This window comes from Eubalaena glacialis, chromosome 9 (genome assembly GCF_028564815.1).
Source record: "Eubalaena glacialis isolate mEubGla1 chromosome 9, mEubGla1.1.hap2.+ XY, whole genome shotgun sequence".
Taxonomy (NCBI): Eukaryota; Metazoa; Chordata; class Mammalia; order Artiodactyla; family Balaenidae; genus Eubalaena; species Eubalaena glacialis.
Genome location: NC_083724.1, coordinates 82984262 through 83010711, shown reverse-complemented (window position 1 = coordinate 83010711; position 26450 = coordinate 82984262). Strand labels below are relative to the sequence as shown.

Below are 26450 nucleotides of genomic sequence, written 5' to 3'. Positions count from 1 at the left end.
GTGGCTTCTCTTGTTGTGGAGCACGGGCTGTAGGCACGCAGGCTTCAGTAGTTGTGGCACACAGGCTCAGTAGTTGTGGCTCGCGGGCTCTAGAGCGCAGGCTCAGTAGTTGTGGTGCACGGGCTTAGTTGCTCTGCGGCATGTGGGATCTTCCTGGACCAGGAATTGAACCCATGTCCCCTGCATTGGCAGGCAGATTCTTAACCACTGTGCCACCAGGGAAGTCCCTCTCACTATGGTTTTGATTTGCATTTCTCTCAATGATTAGTGATGTTGAGCATCTTTTCATGTGCCTGTTGGCCATCCATATGTCTTATTTGGAAAAATGTCTATTCAGGTCTTCTGCCCATTTTTTTAATCAGTAGGTTTGTTTGTTTTGATATTGAGTTGTATGAGCTATTTATATATTTTGGATGTTAACCCCTTATCAGTTATATCATTTGCAAATATTTTCTCCCACTCAGTAGGTTGTCTTTTCATTTTGTTAATCGTTTCCTTTGCAAAATAGATGACCTTTTAAAGTTCCTGTAACTGAGTCCTGAGAACTCATTGAGTGGGCAGATGCTTCCCTCTAGTGCCTCAGGCTATCATTTATTGATGCCCACTACACTTCCGCATAGTGTAGTAACCTGCTGTGTGAGTGCTGGTGGTCTTGCTGCCTGACACTACTCTGAGGCTTCCTGTCCAACTCCCTGGAAATCTTAGCTCTTGGGCACTAATAAAAATGCTCATGTATAAAAACGTTGCTTCTGAATGGCAGCAACTATGCCTCTCTGTCCCCAGCACCTGGGATATCTAAGGTGTTCACTAGTATTTTCTGAGAATGAAGCATAGCAAAACTCCTTTGTAAGGCTTGTGTGGAGGGACAAAAATTACAGCAGTGGCCTCTCTGTTGGGATTTTTCTTATGGGGCTGTGATATGACCCATGGTACATATTAATCAGTAACCGTGAAGTTTCCTAAAGAAATTCTTCTATAGCAGTAATTGTGGTGCTGTAGCATTATCATGGAAGCAGGATCTGACTTCAGCAAGTTTTCTAGAAACAGATGAATCTGAATCCTTTACAGTTGTGTAGCCCTCCAGAGTTCACTATAAACCATGATGCAGGAAGGGCAAATGTGAAGGTCCATGCCCACATCATTAAAAACGACAGTGTGTTCATTGCATGAGTCTGCCCTTGTTTAGAAAGACACTGATCCCACTGTCCTATCCACACAAGCACCCTCTGTCAGTGGGTACCAAATCAATAAGTAAACCTGTACTAAAGGCCTACTCTACAAAAAGGCATAAGATTGGCTTTGGCTCTGACTCCTCAGCTCTGAGACAGAGGAGCAAGGGCTGGGTAAGTTGCCGTAGAGGAGTTTGCAGCAGATGGTTTTAATGGCTTAGTGGGATGACAGTGATTGTGGGTTATCTGTAAGGTAAACAGTGCACCAGTTGGAGCTGGTGCCAGGTTTGCTGAATCTGATGATTTTGTCTGGTGCAAGAGGTCAGGCTAATGGGAGACTAAGAAATGTTGCAGCAACAAAAAGGTGACAGTAGCTGCAGGAAGCAGGAGCTGATTGGGTAGGAGATAAAGTATTCTGTTCACCTTCTCTTCATCCCACTGGTGTGGGAGAGAGTCCCACGCTAGGGTTCTGGGAATGGCCAAACACACAACACCTGACACTGGACCTATGGGATTGACAGCAATTTATTAATCACATATTTTCACAGCCCAGGGGAGGAGGACACAAAACACCATGTAGTGCCACACTCGGCTGCTCTCAGAAATAGACTGAACAAACAGGAGCTACAAGAGGCAGGCTTTGTAGTAACAAGAGGGTGAGGTGACCCTTGGTTCCCATGGGAGGATGTGATTGGCTTGTTTGAATAATCCACATGCTGTGGGGAGGTGAAGCCCATTAGGTTGAGGATGGGTCACGTTCAGCTGGTCCAGCTGACAGGGAAACTAGTGAGTAGGGGATTTTTCCCACTGGGCGAGGGGCATATCTGGCGAGAGTAGAACTCATGGTTAGGCCTCTGGGATCCTATAAGGCTCAAAGGTGTCAAGGCAGCACATGAAACTTTAGGCCTTACAATACATATAGGGAAGGAATAAAAGCTATTTTGTAGGTTTCCTGACCTGCTATTTAAAAGCTAATACAAGCTGCTTTTTACTTGTATATTCACCTTATTTGATTTTTATTAACCAATCGTTCAGTGCTGTTTGGTAGAAAGTCTTCTTGTTCTGGTATTATGGAATTTTCAAGTTCAAGGAAGTTGTTGAAGGAGCTTAAATCCATCCCATGTTCAGGTGGGACTATTCCTAAATTATCTTAAATGTAAGGATCTATTCTGGTTTTGAATAGATAATAAGAAGAGCTTTTTAAAATAACATGTAGTAATTGTTTCTTTGTATTAAATCATTTTCTAAATAGCCTTACTTAGGCCTAGAGGAAAAAACCCTCATGCTAATGGGGTTTTTAGTAAAGGCTTTATTGAGATATAATTCACATACCATATAATTCACCCAATTAAAGAGTAAAATTTAGTGGTTTTTAGTATATTCCCAGAGTTAGGCAACCATCACCACTCTCAATTTAAGAACATTTCATCACCCTAAAAGAAATTCCGTATCGTTTAATCATTACCCCTCAACCTTCCCATCCCCCAACCCTAGGCATTCACTTAATCTACTTTCTCTATATATAGATTTGCCTATTTTGGACATTTAATGTAAATGTATTTAATGTAAATAGAAATCATACAACTTGGTCTTTTGAGACAGGCTTCTTTCACTAAGCAGAATGTTTGAAAGGTTCACCCATGTTGTAGCACATATCAGTATTTCATTCTCTTTATGGCTGAATAATATTCCGTATATGGACATATACCACATTTGTTTATCCATTCATCAGTTGATGGGCATTTGGGTAGTGTCTGCCTTTTGGCTGTTATAAGTAATGCTGCTATGAACACTGATGTACAGGTTTTTGTATGGACATGTTTTCATTTCTCTGTGTATATGCCTAGAGTGGAATATGGGTCATATCGTAACTCTGTGTTTGACCTTTTGAGGAGCTGCCAGACTGTTTCCAAAGTGGCTGCACCATTTTACATTACCACAAGCAGTATATAAGGTTCCAATTTCTCCACATCCTCACCAACTCTAGTTATTATCTGTCTTTTTTATTATAACCATCCTAGTGGTTGCAAAGGGGTATCTGTGGTCTCAGTTTGCATTTCCCTGATTACCAATGATGTTTTGAGCATCTTTTCATATATTTATTGGCCATTTGTGTATCTTCTTTGAAGAAATGTCTATTCATGCACTTTGCCTGTCTTTTGGATTGGATTGTTTGTCTTTCTGTTCCTGCATTTTAGGAATTCTTTATGTATTCTGGACACTAGACTCTTATCCGATATATGATTTGCAAATATTTCTCCCATTATTTGGGTTGTATTTTCATTTTCCTGTTAGTGTCCTTGGATGCACAAAAGTTTTCCATTCTGATGAAGTCTAGTTCCTCTGTTTTTTCTTTATTTGCTTATGTTTTTGGTATCATATATAAAAACAATATTGCCAAATCCAAAGTCATAAAGATTTTCTCGTATGTTTTATTCTAAGAGTTTTATAGTTTTAGCTCTTAAATTTAGGTCTTTGATCCATCTGGAGTTAATTTTGCATCTGGTATGAGATAGGGGTCCAAATTCACTCTTTTGTGGATATCCTGTTCTGTGGATAGTACCATTTGTTGAAAAATTCTTTCCCGCATTGAATTGATTTGGCACTCTTGTCAAAAATCAATTGACCATATATTTGAGGGTCATTTCTAGATTCTCAAAACTATTCCACTGATATATGTGTCTATCCTTATGCTAATACCACACTGTCTTGATTACTGTAGGTTTTTAGTAAGTTTTGAAAGCAGGTAGTGTAAGTCTTCTACACTGCTCTACATTCTTTTTCAAGATTGTTTTGACTATTCTAGAACCCTTGAATTTCCTTATGGGTTTCAGGATCAGCTTGTGAATTTCTGCAAAGAGGCCAAGTGGGATTCTGATAGGGATTATGTTGAATCTGTAAATCAATTTGGGGGAGTATTGCCTTTTTAGCAATATTAAATCTTCTGATCCATGTACAGGGAATATCTTTCCATTTATTTAGGTCTTTTTAAATTTTTTCAATAATGTTCTGTAGTTTTCAGAGCATAAATTTTATACTTCATTTGCTAAACTTTTTCCTAAGTATTCTTTTTTATGCTAGTGCATATGGAATTGTTTTCTTAATTCCAATTTTGGATTATCATGGTTAACTTTTTAAAGTTCAGTTGAAGTATGACATACATATAGAAAAATATACAAATCTTAAGTGTACATCTCAATAAATTAGCACAAAGTGAACACACCTAAATATCCACCTCCATGATATCCAAGAAATAGAACATTACTAGCACCTCAAAACCCTATTGTATCCCCTCCTAATCACCTCCCAACTTCTCTTCTCCCTAAAGGTAACTTCTCTTCTGATTTCTAACATCTCTATTTTTGAACTTTATATAAATGGAATCATATAATATGTATTATTTTATTCAACATTATATTTGTGAGATTCATTCATATTGTTTTATGTGGGAGTAATTTATTCATTTTCATTGTATAGTATTCCACTGTACAAATATACCACAATTTATCCATTCTACTGTTGATGAACAAAATTTTTATTGCTTTTAGTTTGAGATTTTAAATAATGCTGCTTTGAACATTCAAATACATTTTGTCTTTTGGTGAACATGTATATGCATTTCTCTTGGGTATAAACTTAGGGGTGGAATTGCTGGGTCGTAGGGAAATGCATGTGGTAAGCTTTAATAGATGCTGCCAAACAGTTTTCCATAGTGATTGTACCAGTTTACACTGCTACCAGGTCTCTGTGGGAGTTTCAGTTGCTCCAGAACCTTGTCATCTGTTGGCATTGTCAATATTTTTAACTTATCCCTTCTGGTAGGCCTATAGTAGTATCTCATTCTGGTTTTAAGTACTTATATTTCTGTGATTTCTAATGAGATTGAGAACATTTTCATTTGTTTACCGGCCATTTAGATATCTTTTTCTGTGAAGTGCCTATTCAGGTCTCTTGCCCATTTGTCTACTGGGTCGTCTGCCTTTTTCTTATTGATTTAGATATTTTTTCTTTAGATACTCTGGATATAATCCATTTATTGACTAAATGTTATATATATATTAAAAACATTAAATACATTATATTATTAATATTATATATTAGTAATATATAATAATATTATAATTACAAATTTGTATATATATAATTATAAATATATAAAAATTATACATAATTATATTTTAAAATATATAATATATATTAATATATGTTATATAAATATATTATATATTATATATATGTATGTATATATGTGTATAATATATATTGCATATTATTATATAATATATATTATTGTATAATATATAATATATAACATATAATATAATGTAACTTCCAGTAATATGCATTAGAGGCTCTTCCACGTGTGTTTATGGCTTGATAGCTCATTTCTTCTTAGTGCTGAATAATATTTCATTTTCTTAGATATACCATAGTTTATTAATCCATTCACCTATTGAAGGATATCTGGGTTTCGTCCAAGTTTTGAAATTATGAATAAAGTTACTATGAACATCTGTGTGCAGGTTTTTGCATGGGCATAAGTTTTCAACTCCTTTGGACAAATACCAAAGAGTACAACTGCTGGATCATTTAGTAAGAGTATGTTTACTTTCGTAAGAAACTGCCAAACTGTCTTACAAAGTGGCTAGATCATTTTGCATTACCACCAGCAATGAATCAGAGCTCCTGTTGCCCCACATCCTCAACCAGCATTTGGTGGTGTCAGTGTTCCATGTTTTGGCCATTCTAACAGGTGTGTACTGGTATCTTGTTGTTTTAATTTGCATTTCCCTGATGACATATGATGTGGGGCATCTTTTCATATGCTTATTTGCCATCTGTATTTCTTTGGTGAGGCATTTGTTAAGGTCTTTGGCCCAATTTTTAGTGGTGTTGTTTATGTTTATTGTTGAATTTTAAGAGGCTTTTTTGCATATGTTAGATAAAATTTCTTTTGCAAATATTTTCTCCCAGTCTGTGGTTTGTCTTTTCATCCTCTTGACAGTGTCTTTCACAGAACAGAAAATTTTAATTTTAATGAAGTCCAGCTTATCAGTTCTCTCTTTCATAGATCATGCCTCAAACAGGTTTTTTTTTTTTTGGCTGCGCCGCGTGGCATGTGGGATCTTAGTTCCCCCACCAGGGCTTGAACCTGTGCCCCCTGCAGTGGAAGCACGGAATCTTAACCACTGGACCCTCAGGGAAGTCCCCAGATTTTTTTTTAATTTGTCAGTCTTTCCTAGTTGTTCTTAGGAAGGATGGTCTGAATAAACAATCTATCATTGGATTGGCAGCTCCCTAATTGTTTACTTTGAAATGCTTTTTTAAACTATGGAAGTACAGTAGCATGTTCCAAAAAATGGAAAAAATGTACTCACAACTTTATCCCCCTAACAAACACTGCCAACAGTCTGGGCTGTCTCTTTCTGGTCTTTTTTCTCATGGGTACATTTTTACACAGCTATGCTTGTGTTGCTCAAGTAATTTCACATGCTGGTTTTTTTCACTTACCCTTATCTCATCAGTGTTCTACCTAACTACTTCTTATTGTAAATATCAGTTTTTTCCAAAAGCTATTAAATTTTTAATCATTGTCCCAAAAGAAGACCCACAACTACTTCTTACACCCAGTGAACCAGCTAGCCTATGCACAGTGAAACTGAGTAATGGATAGAACATAGAGTGGCCCACGCTACTGGTCCTCTTGATCATGGCTAATCAGGTTTTGCCAGTGGAGCTGTGGAGCCAAGAAGCCAGGTATAGGGGAGCAAGAATAGGAGATCTTATCAGAATTAACAATGCCTTAGCTGAGGAGACCTCATATTCAGCCTATTTCAGCTTCCTGCCCTTTGCTCTGAGCCATGGAAGTCTGTCAGCCTGCAACTTCCTCTAATCCCTCCTCGGCTTCAGTCTGCTCAGTACATCCACCCTGCTCCTTTAGTATCCATCCCAGCAATGCTATCAGCTTCTGCCCAAGCCTTCCAGTTAAGAGATGGCCTTATCTTTTCAGCCCCATACTAAAGTATTCCCGTCAGTTTATACTTAAACCCGTCTTCTCCTTCAACACCTGTCTATCTGGTGGAGCCGGTGATTAATGAGTATATTATAGGCCTTAATTAAAAAAAAAAAAACCTTGCCAAGTCACGACAGTTGATACCCCCTCCTTCATCTACTAGGAATGTTCCTGTGCCAAAGATTGCCTGATTTTTGCAGGACCTGTTCTTTACAAAAGCAGCTCTCAACCTTTCTTCTGCTCTGATACATTTGACAAATGATATTTAAATGTCAGTATACCCCAGTGCACAATTTCCAGCATATGTGCTGTAACTCTACCACTTTGTCTCACGCAGCAAAGCACACCTGAATGGAAGCGAGTAAAAATGGCATATTACAGAGATAAACTTAAATCGTCTTTATTTTTCACTGGGTAAAACATTCACAAAATTTGACATGATATTATTTAGTAACAAATCATCAAGGTTGAAAACCACTGCTTTGGAGAAAAGTAGTGATTCTTCTCATCAGAAAGCAGTTACTGAGCACCTTTTGATGCACAGCACAGATCCATGTTGCAACCCAATATGTGGTTGGTCATAAGCAAACTAATTTTGTTATGGTTTTACCCTCAATATAAATTAAACTTAAAGCTCCATGATTTTATGCTTTATACTTTTCTCAGTCTTATATATATGTAGTTTATTGGTTCTTCAAAACCCCAAGCCTGTTTATTTTCCAGTGAAGTCATTGATACAATTCCTAGAATCAGGAATCCAATTGTACTTTGCTCCCCACTGACTGCCCCATGGCCCATCCTTGTTTCTAGCCCCTAATCTTGGGTACTTTTGCCATCTTAGAATTAAGATTGCTTGGGACAAATAGGGAAAAAGTGAGGAGGGGACAAGCCATCTCTCTAAGGGCAACGATTTGTTAGGCACCTCTACAGGACCCATAGAGTAATGTAAATTCTTTGCCCAAACTCAAGAAGAGCTATATATATAAAAGAGACACTCCTAGGATACTTGAGAGGTGTTTCCTGACATGAGAATGATGGCTAATATCATGGGTCCTTGCCAAAATCCCAGGCAGTTAAAACTATTTGTGGGGGAATTCCCTGGCAGTCCAGGGGTTAGAACTCCATGCTTCTACTGCAGAGGGCACGGGTTCGATCCCTGGTCAAGGAACTAAGATCCCACATGCCTCATGGCTCAGTAAATAAATAAATAAATAAATAAATAAATAAATAAACTTAAGTTTAAAAAAAAAAACTACAGTAAGTCCCCTACATACGAATGAGTTCCATTCTGAGAGTGAGTTTGTTAAGTCCAATTTGTTCATAAGTCCAACAAAGTTAGCCTAGGTACCCAACTAACACAATCGGCTTATAGTACTGTACTGTAATAGGTTTATAATACTTTTCACACAAATAATACATAAAAAACAACCAAACACAAAAATAAAGAAAACATTTTTAATCTTGCAGTACAGTACCTTGAAAAGTACAGTAGTACAGTACAACAGCTGGCACACAGGGGCACATCGAGTGAACAGGCAAGAAGAGCTACTGACGAGGAGGGAGAGGAGGTGGGAGATGGTAGAGCTGAAGGATCGTCAGCAAAAGGAGACGGAGGGCAAGCTGCAGTTTCACTCATGCCTGACATTGATGGCACAGTTCCAACAAGGAGCCAGATGCACGTTCGCATCTTTGAAAGTTCGCAACTTGAAGGTTCGTATGTAGGGGACTTACTATGTTTGTGGCCTTCGTATTTCCAAGGGATAGATGCAGATGAATAGAAATTGTTAAATAGCTTAAAATACTCATTTTTGCAGTAACCTGGAGAGGTGAGAGCAAGAAGCCAATGTGAACATTAGGGTTTAATATGGTTGTAAATAATCCTCCAAAATGGACACTCTGGAGGGGTTTTTACCCCTTTCTGTGTTCAAAATTCAACCTTTCTCATTCTGTATTAAATTGTCTCTTCTTCAGTATAAAAACTGGTGCTAACCTAAAGGTGCTTTACAGAGCTCACTATTTTGTAGAACTGCAATGCCATGTGTCAGGCTAGGATTAAAATATTTACAAAAGATTTATAAATTTTTTTTTTAATTTGGCCGTGCCGCGGGACATGTGGGATCTTAGTTACCCGACCAGGGATCAAACCTGTGTACCCTGCATTGGGAGCGTGGAGTCTTAACGACTGGACCACCAGGGAAGTCCCAAAAGATTTGTAATTTTTGATGAAGGAAAAACTTTTATACAGCATTTATACCTAGAGATATAAAGTCTTTGAGCACAAGGTATACACCTGCCCAAGGGCTTAGAGAAGATGTGCAATACAAGTGAGAGAATATATCATTACTGAAACTATTTCTCACAGGCTGCGTTTACCTATAGTTCTGTTGTAAGCCACATTTTTCAGATAGTAAATATTTTAGACTCGTGGGTCTCTGCTGCATCTATCCAACTCTGCCCTTGTAGTGAGAAAGCAGCCATAGACAATACTCAACAAATGGGAATGAGTGTGTTCCAATAAAACGTTATTTACAAAAACAAGCAGCTTGATACTCAAACTGTACTACATTTTCATGAAGCATGCCTTTATTATAGGTAATTGTCATGTTAAAGTGTGACTGATTTTTAAACGCAAGTGTTCAATGCAAATTTGTGTAAATAAAGCGCATAATTTTTCACCTGGCACAAAAAAAGTGTGGGCCCACCATATTCACTGATGTAGTTAGTGGTTATTTTTTCCCTGTGATAGTTGTGGCAATCAGAAGTTAGCTGAGGCAAAGCTCTTTGTTGGGGAGCCTGCAGCAATGTTCCTGACTTGCTTAGAGGTATCTTACTCTGTGGAGATGCTGAGAGAGACCATGGTGAGAGCTGCTACAGGACTGGGCCATGGAGCAGGGTCCAAGTTCATTTGGTTCTTTCTCCCTACTATCCCATAGCCCACTCTCACTCCCAGCTCTGTTATTCTGATCTTGGATTTGTGGGGGACTTTCATCTACTTATTTTCCAGGTGAGATTCTCTTTTCTATTCATGAAATTGAAAGCTGATTAATACTCCCTTCAGTCTAGACACATTTGCACTGTATCTTGCTAAAATTTCACAAAATATAAATGCCTTCCTGTACTGAAATAGATTTTCTCCTACTTTTATATTTCCTTGGACATTTCAATAGTGATTTTGAAGAGAAAAGAATGAAATGGAAAAGGAAACTTGTTTAAATGGGTCCAGTGCCCATTGGCAGTTCTTTTATACCATGACTTCTCTTCTCTCAGTACTTTCAAGAGTTTTCTCAGGAGGAGAGTACACGGATGGAACACACTGAGCCCTTGCATATCTTAAGAACACTTTCTTTTCTCTTTCCCCCACCCCCCTTTAAAAATTTTATCATGAAACAGTTAAGTTATACACTTCATATTAGCTCCAGTTCTCTAGAAAACAGAGCCCAGGGAAAACTTAAGTACTAATTCCTTTTAAGGAGAGTGAGGGAAAAGGGAAATGAGGCAGGAACGACTGGAAAGGAAATATAAGGTGGTGCACTATAGAACCAGCCCAACTGTCACTTAGCCATGCCAGGACATCTCTGGGCAGGCAAAACAGAACCATTGTGCTTCATAACAATCTGTTAGAGATGGAGAATAGAGATAGAATTCATCTGCCTGTCTTGTAGCCAGCCTCCAAGATGGCCCTTAACCACCCCATCATATTTATATTTATTTATATTGTATTTGTAATATAAATGTACTACTTATTATAATTAATATAAATACATAATATTTGTGTATTTCCCATACTTTTTTCTTTATAAAAATGAGAGGAAACTATATACACTTGTTTCACTTATGTACAAGAGCATATATACCTACCTCATCCTTTTTAATGGCTGTATAGTATTCCATTGTGTGGATGTATCATAATTTATTCAACCAGCCTCATGTTTAACTTGTTTCCACTCTTTCACTATTATAAATAATGATGCAGTAAACACCCTTACACATAAGTCTTTGTGAGTTTATCTATTAGCTAGAATAATTCCTAGAAAGGGAAATGCTTGGTTAAAGGCTATGAGCATTAGCATTATACATTTCCACAGGTACTCCTAAATGGCACTCCAAAAGTTTGTTCCTATTTATGTTCCAACCAGCAGCATGTAAGAAAGCCTCTTTCCACACCTTTCCTAAACATATTTTATAATCAAACATTTTTATTTTTGTCAATCTGAAAAATGAAGGTGGTATCTTATTAGGTTTTTTTGTTTTGTTTTGTTTAGAAATTTATTTTTATTATTTATTTATTTTATTCATTTATTTTTGGCTGTGTCAGGTCTTTGTTGCTGCGTGCGGGCTTTCTCTAGTTGCGGCGAGCAGGGGCTACTCTTTGTTGTGGTGCACAGGCTTCTCATTGCGGTGGCTTCTCTTGTTGCGGAGCACGGGCTCTAGGCGCGCGGGCTTCAGTAGTTGCGGCACGTGGGCTCAGTAATTGTGGCTCACGGGCTCTAGAGCACAGGCTCAGTAGTTGCGGCACACGGGCATAGTTGCTCCGCAGCATGTGGGATCTTCCCGGACCAGGGCTCAAACCCGTGTCCCCTACATTGGCAGGCGGATTCTTAACCACTGCGCCACCAGGGAAGTCCTCTTATTGTTTTAATTTGCATTTTCTTGTTATGAATAAGGTTGATCAGTTTCAAGATGATGAATAAATAGGTTTCTTCTAGAAAATCACCTCAGGGACTTCCCTGGTAGTCCAGTGGTGAAGAATCTGCCTTCCAGTGCAGGGGACGTGGGTTCAATCCCTGGTCAGGGAACTAGGATCCAACATGCCACAGAGCAACTAAGCCCACACACCACAACTATTGAGCTCACGTGCCTCAACGAGAGAGCCCGTGTGCCACAAACTACAGAGCCCACGTGCCCTGGAGTCCACACACCACAACAAGAGGGAGAAAACCTGCATGCCACAACTAGAGAGAAGCCCAAGCACCGCAACGAAGAGACCACACGCCGCAATGAAAGATCCCACATGCCACAACTAAGACCCAACGCAGCCAAAAAAATAAATAAAATTTAAGAAAAAAGAAAATCACCTGAAAACAAGGAAAATAAGAATTGAAAATTGTATCTTAGATAAAACTAGGAAACAGATATAACTCAGAATTATGGCACATGAAAAGTAGTTGGAAGGAATGTAAGTGCTCTGGCTCAGAAAATGTAGTCAAACCCAGGAAGTTCCAGAGTTCCTTTAGGGATTTATTGATACCATCAAACATCAGGGTCACAAGATGGCTACTCTAGATGTAAGCATTAGTCCAACTTCTTATTCAAAGGCAGAAGGCGAGAGGTCATAGGTTAGGAAGCTATAAGCACTCTCTCATATCTTGTCTCTTTTGTCAGAAAGTGAACTCTTTCCCAGAAGCCCCCCAGCAGATTTCCTCATATGTCTTATTAGTCAGAACTGTGTCCACATGTCCATCCTTAGATGCAAAGTAGTCTGGAAATTGGGAATCTGGCAAAGGGGATCAATTGTTTTGACATATATTATTGATTAATAAACCACTCCCAAAGTGAGTGGCTTAAAAGACAATTACAGTATTTTATTATTACCTCTCATTGTTTGGGTGATTGGGTGAGGTCAGCTAGGCAGTTTTGTTTGGAATCTGTCCACAATTGCGGGCAATGCTGGTGTGGGAATCATCAGAAGACTTACTCATCTACACATCTGGTACCTGCGTTGAGAAGATAATCAGTTGGGGCTGGAACAACTGGGGCTCCTTGGGCATCTCACTCTATTTCTATGTAATCTCTCTTACTCATAATCTTCTGGACTTCCAACATGGCTACTCAGGAAATCAAGGGTACATGTTCTGAGAAAAAGAACTTGGCAGAAGCCATATTGCCTTTTATGACATAACATCAGAAGTCACACATTACTTACTCCATCTTCTGTTTGTCAAGTGAGTCACAAAAGCCTAACCAGTTTCAAGGGGAGAGGAAACAATCCATCTCTTGATGGTGAAGTGACAAGTTTCAGGAAAAGCATGTCACACTAGAAATATTAACATGGCCATTTTTGACAATATACTATCCCTCAACTGTCTTTTACCAATCATGATTCCTCCTGAGGAACTAGGCATATTGCAGCCCTGAGTAAAAATTAGCGTTCATCATACATTGCTGGTGGGAATGTAAAATGGTACAGACACTGCTGAAAACACTTTGATGGTTCCTCAAAAAGTTAAATGTAGAATTACCATGTGACCCATCAATTCTACCCCTACATAGATACCCAAGAGAACTGAAAACAAAACCTTGTATAAAGAATGTTCATAGCAGCATTACTCATAATAGCCAAAAGGCAGAAACAACCCAGCTGTCCATCAGCTGATGAATGGATAAACAAAATGTGGTGTATCCATTAAATAGAATATTATTCAGCCATAAAAATGAAGTACTGATACATTCTACAACATGAGTGAACCTTGAAAACACTGTTAAGTGAAAGAGGCCAGACACAAAAGGCCACATATCATATGACTCCATTTATATTAAATGTTCAGAATTAGAAATTACATAGATATAGAAAGCAGATTAATGATTGACAGGGACTGGGGAGACGACTGAATGGGGATTGATGCTTAATGAGTACAGGGTTTATTTTTGAGATGATTAATTTTACCTCACATTTTTTTTAAATTGGGGTTCTGTTAGATAAGAAGTGGGAGAATCACTGGTTGGCAGCCAATTTCCTGTTTTATGAAGAAGAGAAAGCTTATTGGTCTGAAAAAGTCTTCATTTCTCTTTAATCTTTGAAATTTTTTTTTTTTTTTTGCTTAATGTAGAATTATAGGTTGACATTTTTTTCCTTCCAGCCCTTTGAAGGAGTCACTCCACTGTCTTCTGGCTTGCATAGTTTTTTATGAGAAGTCAGCTATATTTGTATCCTTGTTTCGCTTTATGTAATGTTTCTTTTTTTCTCAAGCTGCCTTCAAGACCTTCTCTTTGTCTTTAGTTCTCAGCAGTTCAAACATGATATGTCTAGCTGTGTTTTTAGTTGTTTATCCTGCTTAGTATTCTCTGATCTTCTTGGATTTGTGGTTTGATATCTGTCATTAATTTTGGAAAATTCTTGGCCATTATTTCTTCAAATATTTCTTCTGTCCCATTTCCTCCCTCTCCTCCTCTTCCTCCCTCCCTCCCTCCCTCTCTCTCTCTCTCTCCCCCACCCCCACCAACTTTCCTCCCTCCCTCCCTCTCCTGGGATGCCAATTGCATATATGTTAGACTGTTTGATATTGTCCCACAGCTCTTGGATATTCTGTTCTGTTGGGGGTTTTTTTTTCCACTTTTTTCTTTGTGTTTCAATTTGGATAGTTCTATTGAATTATCTTCAGGTTCACTGATTCTTTCCTTCTCTGTGTCAAGATTACTGATAAGCCAGACAAAAGAAATCTTTATCTGTGTCACCAGGTTTTTCTATTTCTAGCATTTCCATTTGATTCTTTCCTAGCGTTCTCATCTCTCTGCTGAAATTGACCAATCTGATCATGAAGTCTGTCCACTTTTTCTACTAGATCCTTTAACATATTAATCATAGTTCCCTTCATTTCCCTGTCTGATAATTCCAATATCTGTATCGTATCTGAGTCTGATTCTGTTAATTGCTTTGTCTCTTAATAGTGTGTGATTTTTCTCTTCCATCTTTGTATGCCTTATAATAATACTTTGTTGAAAGCTGGACATCTATTGCAAGGCAGTAAAGACTGAGGTAAATAGTTTCTATGCCTGGAAATGGGCACACCTTTCCTTCTACTAGGATTTAGTGTGAGAGATTGAATCAACCTACTCAGATGCTGACTTGTGTTTGGGTTTTGTTTGTGCTATGGATACTGTCAGTGCATAACAGGCTTCAAGTTTCTCTAACATTACCTGTGTTTATGGTTGAGGCTGATTGTCCACAGGCAATGTCTACCCCACCCTCAGCTTTACATCTTCCCACAGTGCCTGCTCCTCAAAAAATGTCTCCCTCTATACTCTTGATGCTATTTTAGCAGTAGACTGCTGTTACGTGTTACTCGATACTTACAAGCCTCCTTGGCAGGGCAGGGGAGGCATTCTCTGTTTTTCTGATTCAGCATCAGTTTATTTTTTTTTTTAAAGACTGGTTTATTATGTTTTGATTCAAATTTGTTATATGTAGATTTTTGTTTTGAGACATGTTTTGGCATTTTTTTAAAATTATGTTATTTATTTATTTATTTATGGCTGCATTGAGTCTTCATTGCTGTGCGCGGGCTTTCTCTAGTTGCAGTGAGTGGGGGCTACTCTTTGTTGTGGTGCGTGAGCTTACTGTTGCAGTGGCTTCTCTTGTTGCGGAGCACGGGCTCTAGGCATACGGGCTTCAGTAGTTGTGGCTCGCGAGCTCTAGAGCGCAGGCTCAGTAGTTGTGGCACACGGGCTTAGTTGCTCCACAGCATGTGGGATCTTCCCGGACCAGAGATTGAACCTGTGTCCCCTGCATTGGCAGGCGGATTCTTAACCATTGCGCCACCAGGGAAGTCCCTCAGCATCAGTTTTAGATAAGCACTGTACCCCCCGGGTCTTACGGTTAGGGCCTTCTTTACGATCCTACCCCACCCTCTGTTGGAAGACCTCTAATGATCTGGGTCCCACGCGGGTAGGGGTTTTTTTTTCCCTTTCTCCAGATGTAGCTGGTCTTCACCAATACAAGATTTGCTACCTGATGACAGAATTTACTGCCGTTCGCCCAGTGGCTTAAGGCTTTGGTTCTATAGGGAAGATAGGGGAGAAGGATCTGGGTAGGGCTTGATGCCTTTCCCTGCAGTGGCTGTCCTTCCTTTCCCACAGGCCTGTATACCACAAGGGAAACTTTCTCAGGACTTGCACGCTGCCCCGATCTTTCTTGTGAACACATAGTAAGGTCCATGGAGAAGAGCCTGCAAATGAGTGTGAATTGCCCTTGTACTTGTGGCTCCCGGAGTGGCTTGTGAATTGCCCTTGTACTTGTGGCTCCTTTCTGTATTCTCACACTGGCCTATATTTGGCATTTAGTGATTCCTTAAAACTTATAGCTGGGGCTTCCCTGGTGGCTCAGTGGTTGAGAATCCGCCTGCCAATGCAGGGGACACGGGTTCGAGCCCTGGTCTGGGAAGCTCCCACATGCCGCGGAGCAACTGGGCCCGTGAGCCACAATTACTGAGCCTGCGCTACTGGAGCCTGTGCTCCGCAACAAGAGAGGCCGCGATAGTGAAAGGCCCGCGCACAGCGGTGAAGAGTGGCCCCCACTTGCCACAACTAGAGAAAGCCCTCGCACAGAAATGAAGACCCAACACAGCCATAAATAAATAAATAAATAAATAAAATTAAAAAAAAAAAAAAAAACTTATAGCTGAATTCTTACTAGCTTGATGGTGTCCGGGGATGGAGTCAGCCCCAAATAAGCAAGTGCATCTGTGCTATATCTCCTTGGAGGCACCTGTCTTTCCTAAGATTAAGATTAGATTGCCCTGGAACATCAGCTCTCTGATAACTTCCAAAAAGTTATGAATTTGCAGATTGTCTTGTGATTTTCTTGTTGTTGTAATAGTGGAAGCAATGCTATTTCCAGCTTCCCTTTGTCCTAAGCAGAATCCAAAAACCCCTGAAAAACTGTTTTATAGTTAAATCTGTTACATGTACTTGAATGCAATTCATAACTAATACAAGTACCAACTAGCAACATTACTCAAAAATAAATTGTAAATGGAGCAAAGGTGTAAGCATAAAGAAATAAAACCATGAGTACCTAAAGAATTGGGGAGAACTTCTATAACTTCAGAGAGCGAAACCTTTCTAAGTTTTCTTAAAACACAGAAGCCATAAGACAAAATATTAAGGCTAATAAATTTGACTACATAAAATGCAAAATTTTCTGCATGGCAAAAAAATCATCATTAACATCAAATAACAAAAAAATATTTGCAGAGGGCGGAGATCAAGATGGCAGAATAGAAGGACGTGGAGCTCACCTTCTCCCACAAATACACAAAAAATACATCTACACGTGGAACAATTCTCACAGAATACCTACTGAACATCGGCAGAAGATCTCATACAACCGAAGCTGCAAGAAAGATCACCACGTAACCGGGTAGGACAAAAGGGAAAAAAGGAATTGGTACAAGACCTGCGCCCCTGGGAGGGACCTGTAAAAGGGGAAAGGTTCCCTCACTCTGGGAACCCCCTTCACTGGCTGGGAGATCAACCAGGACAGATAGGGAGCTTCAAAGGCTCAGAGGAGAGTGCAGCAGCTGGCTTGCGGCAGGCAGAACAGAGAGAGACCAGCACAGACAGTCCCAGCCACCTCGCTGCACTCCCCAGCCCGAAACACACATCTGCTGGTGTGCATTGGGAAGTGGGTGCTGAAACTTGGGCTTCAGCATACGGATCTGGGGAGAGGACTGGGGTTGGCTGCGTGGAGAGGGTCTGAAGGGACTGGAGTGTGGTCCAGGCCACAACCAGGGATGTGCACAGGATGGAGCCCAGGTCCTGCATAGAAGTCACATTCTTAACATGCATGCAAAGGGAGGGGCAGGGCCCCCGCCCTAGTAGCCTCATTCTCTGCATGTTCACAGTGGGCGAGGGTCCACCTCTATGAGCTGTGGGAGCACACACGCACCAGCAGGCTTCCCACACACAGAGTCGGGGCTGAAATCTGAGCCAATTCCCAGTGGCTGTGCGACTTTTGCAGATTTGCGCCACCGGTGGCTTTGTAAGTGCAGGGGCTGCAGAACATTCAAGAGTTTACTGGTGCTCCCGTGGCTGGAGCAGGTCCAGCATTAGCAGTGGCAGGCTTTGTGGGCCCGCACACACAGAGGCAGGGCTGGGGTCTGGGCTAATTCCTGTAGCTCCCATGGCAGGTCCAGGTGTACAGCTACAAGAGATCTAGGTGCTGGACGTCAGCGGATCTGCACCGGCAGCTTTGTGAGCACAGCGCCTGAGGGACATCCAGGCAGATTGCCAGCATTCAAGGTGGGGCCAAGGACAGTGCCAACAACAGTGTACTTTGTGAGCACACAAAACAAGTGACAGGCGACACCACAGAGTGCACTTCCTAGTGGACAGCTCCTGCAGAGGAATACTCAGTGGCTCCTCTCCCAGTGGGAGCGCTCCAGTCCCACCTACCTCATACTGCAGCTTGGAACCAGATCTGGGGGCTTCTACTCCCACAGCTGGGGAGCAGACCCTGCCCCCGACAGGGATGTGACAACCACCGAGCAAAGAGGAGGCCCCATTCAACATCTGGTGCAGGCTGTGGTTCACCACAATACCAGTCACACCCCCTATCAAGGGGATAACAGCCAGCACACACTGAGGAAAGCTGTGGAAGGCATCCATACTAAAAATAGCCCTCACACCAAAAACATTAGACTCATGCAGGCTACACAGGGATACTCCCACATAAAGACAGCCCTTACCACAGTAGATAACTGTTTCTCCTAAATTCATAGAGTCAGAGAAATGTAAGTAAAATGAAGAAGCAGAGGAACCACTCCCAATTAAAAGATCAAGAGAATTCCCCTGAAAGAACAAACAATGAAACAAACCTCTCCAGTCTATTAGACCCCGAGTTCAAAAAGGAGGTAATAAAAATACTGAAGGAATTAAGAAAGTCTATCGATAGAAATGCAGATGACTGTAACAAGGAATTAGAAACTACAAAGATGAGCCAATCAAAATTAGCAAACTCACTTGCCGAGATGAAAACCCAGCTAAAGGCAATAAATAGCAAACTAAATAGTGCAGAAGAACGAGTAGGTGATCTGGAAGACAGATTAATAGAAATCACCCAATCAAAACAGCAAATAGAAAGACAATTATTTTTTAAATGAAAGCAATATATGAGACTTAAGGGATGATATACAGCAAGCCAATCTACACATGATAGGGATCCCAGAAGGAGAAGGAAGAGAAAAATGGATCAAAAATACATTTGAAGAAATTATGGCTGAAAACTTCCCAAATCTAAAGAAGGAAACAGATACCCAGGTACAGGAAACACAGAGGGTCCCAAACAAGATGAACCCAAATACACCTACACCAAGATGTATTATAATAAAAATGGCAAAAGTTAAAGAGAGGATTCTAAAGGCAGCAAGAGAAAAGCAAAGTGTTAATCACAAGGGAACCCCCATAAGTCTATTGGCTGATTTCTCTACAGAAACATTTCAGGCCAGAAGGGAGTGGCAAGATATATTCAAAGTCCTGAAAGAGAAAAACCTGCAACCTAGTATACTCTACCCAGCAAGATTATCATTTAGAATAGAAGGAGAGATAAAGAATTTTTCAGACAAGCAAAAACTAAAAGAATACAGCAATACTAAACCTATCCTAAAAGAAATATTGAAAGGTCTTCTCTAAATAGAAAAGAAGCAAGAATCTATAAGAAAGAGAAAATCACAATAGGAAAAAAAAATCACTTAAAAGAAGATGTGGCAATATATACAGTGGAATACTACTCAGCCATAAAATAGAACTAAATAATGCCATTTGCATCAACATGGATGGACCTAGAGATTATCATACTAAGTGAAGTAAGACAGAGAAAGACAAATATGATACGATATCACTCATACGTGGAGTCTCATTTTTTAAAAATGATATAAATTATTTCCAAAACAGAAACAGACTCACAGATTTCGAAAACAAACTTATGATTACCAAAGGGGAAATGCTGTGTGTGGGGGGTTGTTAGTTAGGAGCTTGAGATTAACATATACACATTACTATATATAAAATAGATAACCAACAAGGACCTAACTGTATAGCACAGGGAACTCTACTCAATATTCCATAATAACCTATATGGGGAAAGAATCTGAAAAAGAATGAATATATATATATGTATAGCTGAATCACTACGCTGTACACCTGAAAGTAGCACAACATTGAAAAGCAACTATATGCCAATAAAATTAATTTTAAAAAAAGACAGTAAATCACTTAAATAAACCAGTGCACAGATTTTTTTTTAATCAAAAAAATTTTTTGTGGAAGTGATTATAACCATAATGAGCAGCATGAAGATGTAAAAGAGAGCATCAAAATCATAAAATGTTGGGGAGGGGCATAAGAAAATGTAGTTTTCTACATTCTTGTAGAAAATGTAGTTTCTACAAGAACTTGTACCAGTTCTTCTCAAACTCTTCCAAAAGACTGAAGAGGAGGGAACACTCCCAAAGTCATTCTATGAAGCCACCATCACCCTGATACGAAAGCCAAACAAAGACACTACCAAAAAAGAAAATTACAGGCCAATATCTTTGATGAATATAGATGCAAAAATCCTCAACAAAATATTAGCAAACCGAATCCAACAACACTTAAAGAGGATCATACACCATGATGAACTTGGATTCATCCCAGGGTCACAAGGATGGTTCAACATACAAATCAATCAATGTGATACACCATATCAACAGAAGAAAAGACAAAAACCACATGATCATCTCAATAAATGCAGAAAAAGCATTTAATAAAATTTAACATCCATTCCTGATAAAAACTCTTACCAAAGTGGATATAGAGGGAACATATCTCAACATAATAAAAGCTATTGATGACAAACCCACAGCCAACACAATACTCAACAGTGAAAAGCTGAAAGCCTTCCCGCTGAAATCTGGAACAAGACGAGGATGCCCACTCTCATCATTTTTGTTCAACATAGTATTGGAAGTCCTAGCCACAGCAATCAGATAAGAAAAAGAAATAAAAGGTATCCAAATTGGAAGGGAAGAGGTAAAATTGTCATTATATGCAGATGATACACTATTGATACTATGTATAAAATAGATAACTAATGAGAACCTACTGTATAGCACAGGGAACTCTACTCGATGCTCTGTGGTGACCTAAATGAGAAGGAAATACAAAAAAGAGGGGATATATGTATACGTATAGCTGATTCACTTTGCTGTACAGTATAAACTAACACAATATTGGAAAGCAACTATACTCCAATAAAAATAAATAAAAATTAAACGATGATACTATATATAGGAAACCCTAAAGACTCCACACAAAAACTACCAGAACTGATAAATAAATTCAGCAAGGTAGCAGGATACAAGATTAACATACAGAAATCTGTTGCATTTCTTTACACTAACAATGAAATATCAGAAAGGGAAAATAAAAAACAATCCTTTTTAAAATTGCATCAGGGAGTTCCCTGATGGCCTAGTGGTTGGGATTCCAGGCTTTCACTGCCATGGCCCAGGTTCAATCCCTGGTCAGAGAACTGAGATCCCACAAGCCACCAAATAAATAAATAAATAAATAAATAAATAAATAAATAAAATAAAATAAAATTGCATCAAAAAAATAAAATACTTAGGAATAAACTTGACCAAGGAGGTGAAAGACTTATATGCTGAGAACTATAAAACACTGATAAAGGAAACTGAAGATGATTCAAAGAAATGGAAAGATAGCCCATGCTCTTGGATTGGAAGAATTAATATTGTTAAAGTGGCCATACTACCCAAAGCAATCTACAGATTTAATGTGATCCCTATCAAGTTACCCATGACATTTTTCACAGAATTAGAACAAATAATCCTAAAATTTATATGGAACCACAAAAGACCCAGAATTGTCAAAGCAATCCTGAGCAAAAAGAACAAATCTGGAGGCATAACCCTCCCAGACTTCAGACAATACTACAAAGCTAGAGTAATCAAAACAGCTTGGTATTGGCACAAAAACAGATATATGGATCAATGGAACAGAACAGAGAGCCCAGAAATAAACCCACACACCTACGGTCAATTAATCTTCAACAAAGGAGGAAAGAATATACCATAGGGAAAAGATAGTCTCTTCAGCAAGTGGAACTGGGAAAGCTGGACAGCAGCATGTAAATCAATGAAGTTAGAACACTCCCTCACACCATACACAAAAATAAACTCAAAATGGCTTAAAGACTTAAATATAAGACATGACACCATAAAACTTCTAGAAGAGAACATAGGCAAAACATTCTCTGACATAAGGAATGTTTTCTTAAGTCAGTCTCCCAAGGCAAAAGAAATAAAAGCAAAAATAAACAAATGGGACCTAATCAAACTTATAAGCTTTTGCACAGCAAGGAAACCATAAACAAAACAAAAAGACAACCTACAGACTGGGAGAATATGTTTGCTAACAATGCGACTGCCAAGGGCTTAATCTCCAAAATATACAAACAGCCCATACAGCTGAATACCAAAAAAACAAACAACCTATCAAAAAATGGGCAGAAGACCTAAATAGACATTTCTCCAAAGAGGACATACAGATGGCCAGCAGGCACATGCTCAACATCGCTAATTATTAGAGAAATGCAAATCAAAACTACAATAAGGTATCATCTCACACCGGTCAGAATTGGCCATCATCAAAAAGTCTACAAATAATAAATGCTGGAGAGGGTGTGTAAGAGGGAACCCTTCCACACTGTTAGTGGGAATGTACATTGGTGCAGCCACTATGGAGAACATTATGGAGGTTCCTTAAAAAACTAAAAGCAGAGATACCATATGATCTAGCAATCCCACTCCTGGGCATATATCCGAAAATCTCTTATTCAAAAAGATGCATGCACCCCAATGTTCATAGCAGTACCGTTTGCAATAGCCAAGACATGGAAGCAACCTAAATGTCCTTCAACACATGAATGGATAAAGAAGATGTGGTAGTTTTGGAACCAAGATGCGGAGTAGAAGGACGTGCTCTCACTCCCTCTTGTGAGAACGCCAGAATCACAACTAGCTGCTGGACAGTCATTGACAGGAAGACACTGGAACTCACCAAAAAAGATACCCCACATCCAAAGACAAAGGAGAAGCCACAATGAGATGGTAAGAGGGGTGCAATCACAGTAAAATCAAATCCCATAACTGCTGGGTGGGTGACTCACAGACTGGAGAACAGTTATACCACAGAAGTCCACCCACTGGAGTGAAGGTTCTGAGCCCCATGTCAGGCTTCCCAACCTGGGGGTCCTGCAACGGGAGGAGGAATTCCTAGAGAATCAGACTTTGAAGACTACTGGGATTTGATTGCAAGACTTTGACAGAACTGGGGGAAACAGAGACTCCACTCTTGGAGGGCACACACAAAGTAGTGTGCGCATCAGGACCCAGGGGAAGGAGCAGTGACCCCAGGGGAGACTGAACCAGACCTACCTGCTAGTGTTGGAGGGTCTCCTGCAGAGGCAGGGGGTGGCTGTGGCTCACCGTGGGGACAAGGACACTGGCAGCAGAAGTTCTGGGAAGTACTCCTTGGCGTGAGGCCTCCCAAAGTCCGCCATTAGCCCAGGTAGGCTCCAGTGTTGGGTTGCCTCAGGCCAAACAACCAACAGGGAGGTAACCCAGCCCCACCCATCAGAAGTCAAGCGGATTAAAGTTTTACTCTCCGCCCACCAGAGCAACAGTCAGCTCTACCCACCACCAGTCCCTCCCATCAGGAAACTTGCACACACCTCGTAGATAGCCTCATCCACCAGAGGGCAGACAGCAGAAGCAAGAAGAACTACAATCCTGCAGCCTGTGGAACAAAAACCACGTTCACAGAAAGATAGACAAGATGAAATGGCAGAGGGCTATGTACCAGATGAAGGAACAAGATAAAACCCCAGAAAAACAACTAAATGAAGGAAGAGAGGCAACCTTCCAGAAAAAGCCTTCAGAATAATGATAGTGAAGATGATCCAGGACCTCGGAAAAAGAATGGAGGCAAAGATCGAGAAGATGCAAGAAATGTTTAATGTTTAACAAAAACCTAGAAGAATTAAAGAACAAACAAACAGAGATGAACAATACAATAACTGAAATGTAAAATACACTAGAAGGAATCAATAGCAGAATAACTGAAACAGAAGAACGGATAAGTGACCTGGAAGACAGAATGGTGGAATTCACTGCTGTGGAACAGAATAAAGAAAAAAGAATGAAAAGAAATGAAGACAGCCTAAGAGACCTCTGGGACAACATTAAATGCAACAACATTCGCATTATAGGGGTCCCAGAAGGAGAAGAGAGAGAGAAAGGACCAGAGAAAATATTTGAAGAGATTATAGTCGAAAACTTCCCTAACATGGGAAAGGAAATAGCCACCCAAGTCCAGTAAGCGCAGAGAGTCCCATACAGGATAAACCCAAGGAGAAACACGCCGAGACACATAGTAATCAAATTGGCAAAAATCAAAGACAAAGAAAAATTATTAAAAGCAGCAAGGGAAAAACGACAAATAACATACAAGGGAACTCCCATAAGGTTAACAGCTGATTTCTCAGCAGAAACTCTACAGGCCAGAAGGGAGTGGCATGATATACTTAAAGTGATGAAAGGGAAGAACCTACAACCAAGATTACTCTACCCAGCAAGGATCTCATTCAGATTCGATGGAGAAATCAAAAGCTTTACAGACAAGCAAAAGCTAAGAGAACTCAGCACCACCAAACCAGCTCTACAACAAATGCTAAAGGAACTTCTCTAAGTGGGAAACACAAGAGAAGAAAAGGACCTACAAAAAAAACCCAAAACTATTAAAAAATGGTAATAGGAACATACATATCGATACTTACCTTAAACGTGAATGGACTAAATGCTCCCACCAAAAGACACAGGCTCACTGAATGGATACAAAAACAAGACCCACATATATGCTGCCTACAAGAGACCCACTTCAGACCTAGGGACACATTCAGACTGAAAGTGAGGGGATGGAAAAAGATATTCCATGCAAATGGAAATGAAAAGAAAGCTGGAGTAGCAATACTCATATCAGATAAAATAGACTTTAAAATAAAGAATGTTACAAGAGACAAGGAAGGACACTACATAATGATCAAGGGATCAATCCAAGAAGAAGCTATAACAATTATAAATATATATGCACCCAACATAGGAGCACCTCAATACATAAGGCAACTGCTAACAGCCATAAAAGAGGAAATCGACAGTAACACAATAGTAGTGGGGGACTTTAACACCTCACTTATGCCAATGGACAGATCATCCAAAATGAAAATAAATAAGGAAACAGAAGCTTTAAATGACACAATAGCACATAGATTTAATTGATATTTATAGGACATTCCATCCAGAAACAGCAGATTACACTTTCTTCTCAAGTGTGCACGGAACATTCTCCAGGATAGATCACATCTTGGGTCACAAATCAAGCCTCAGTAAATTTAAGAAAATTCAAATCATATCAAGCATCTTTTCTGACCACAATGCTATGAGATTAGAAATCAATTACAGGGGGAAAAAAACGTAAAAAACACAAACACATGGAGGCTAAACAATACATTACTAAATAACCAAGAGATCACTGAAGAAATCAGAGGAAATCAAAAAATACCTAGAGACAAATGACAATGAAAACACGACGATCCAAAACCTATGGGATGCAGCAAAAGCACTTCTAAGAGGGAAGTTTATAGCTATACAAGCCTACCTCAAGAAACAAGAAAAATCTCAAATAAACAATCTAAACTTACACCTGAAGGAACTAGAGAAGGAAGAACAAACAAAACCCAAAGTTAGCAGAAGGAAAGAAATCATAAAGATCAGAGCAGAAATAAATGAAATAGAAACAAAGAAAACAATAGCAAAGACAATAAAACTAAAAGCTGGTTCTTTGAGAAGATAAACAAAATTGATAAACCATTAGCCAGACTCATCAAGAAAAAGAGGGAGAGGACTCAAATCAATAAAATTAGAAATGAAAAAGGAGAAGTTACAACAAACACTGCAGAAATACAAAGCATCCTAAGAGACTACTACAAGCAACTCTATGCCAATAAAATGGACAACCTGGAGGAAATGGACAAATTCTTAGAAAGGTATAACCTTCCAAGACTGAACCAGGAAGAAACAGAAAATATGAACAGACCAATCACAAGTAATGAAATTGAAACTGTGATTAAAAATCTTCCAACAGGCTTCCCTGGTGGCGCAGTGGTTGAGAGTCTGCCTGCCAATGCAGGGGACGCGGGTTCGCACCCTGGTCTGGGAAGATCCCACATGCCGCGGAGCGACTGGGCCCGTGAGCCACAACTACTGAGCCTGCGCGTCTGGAGCCTGTGCCCCACAACAAGAGAGGCCGCGATAGTGAGAGGCCCGCGCACCGCAATGAAGAGTGGCCCCGCTTGCCGCAACTAGAGAAAGCCCTCGCACAGAAACGAAGACCCAACACAGCCAAAAAATAAATAAATAAATAAAATAAATATA

General features: G+C 39.7%; 1 long non-coding RNA gene across 1 annotated transcript in view; it reads right to left on the bottom strand.

Moving 5' to 3' along the window:
* Positions 1-8955: 8955 nt before the first annotated feature.
* Positions 8956-26450, bottom strand: part of LOC133097431 (uncharacterized) — a 53548-nt gene continuing 36053 nt past the window's right edge. The window contains exon 3 of the long non-coding RNA XR_009702007.1: positions 8956-9000. This is a non-coding gene — a long non-coding RNA (uncharacterized LOC133097431). The remainder of the gene's footprint in view (positions 9001-26450) is intronic.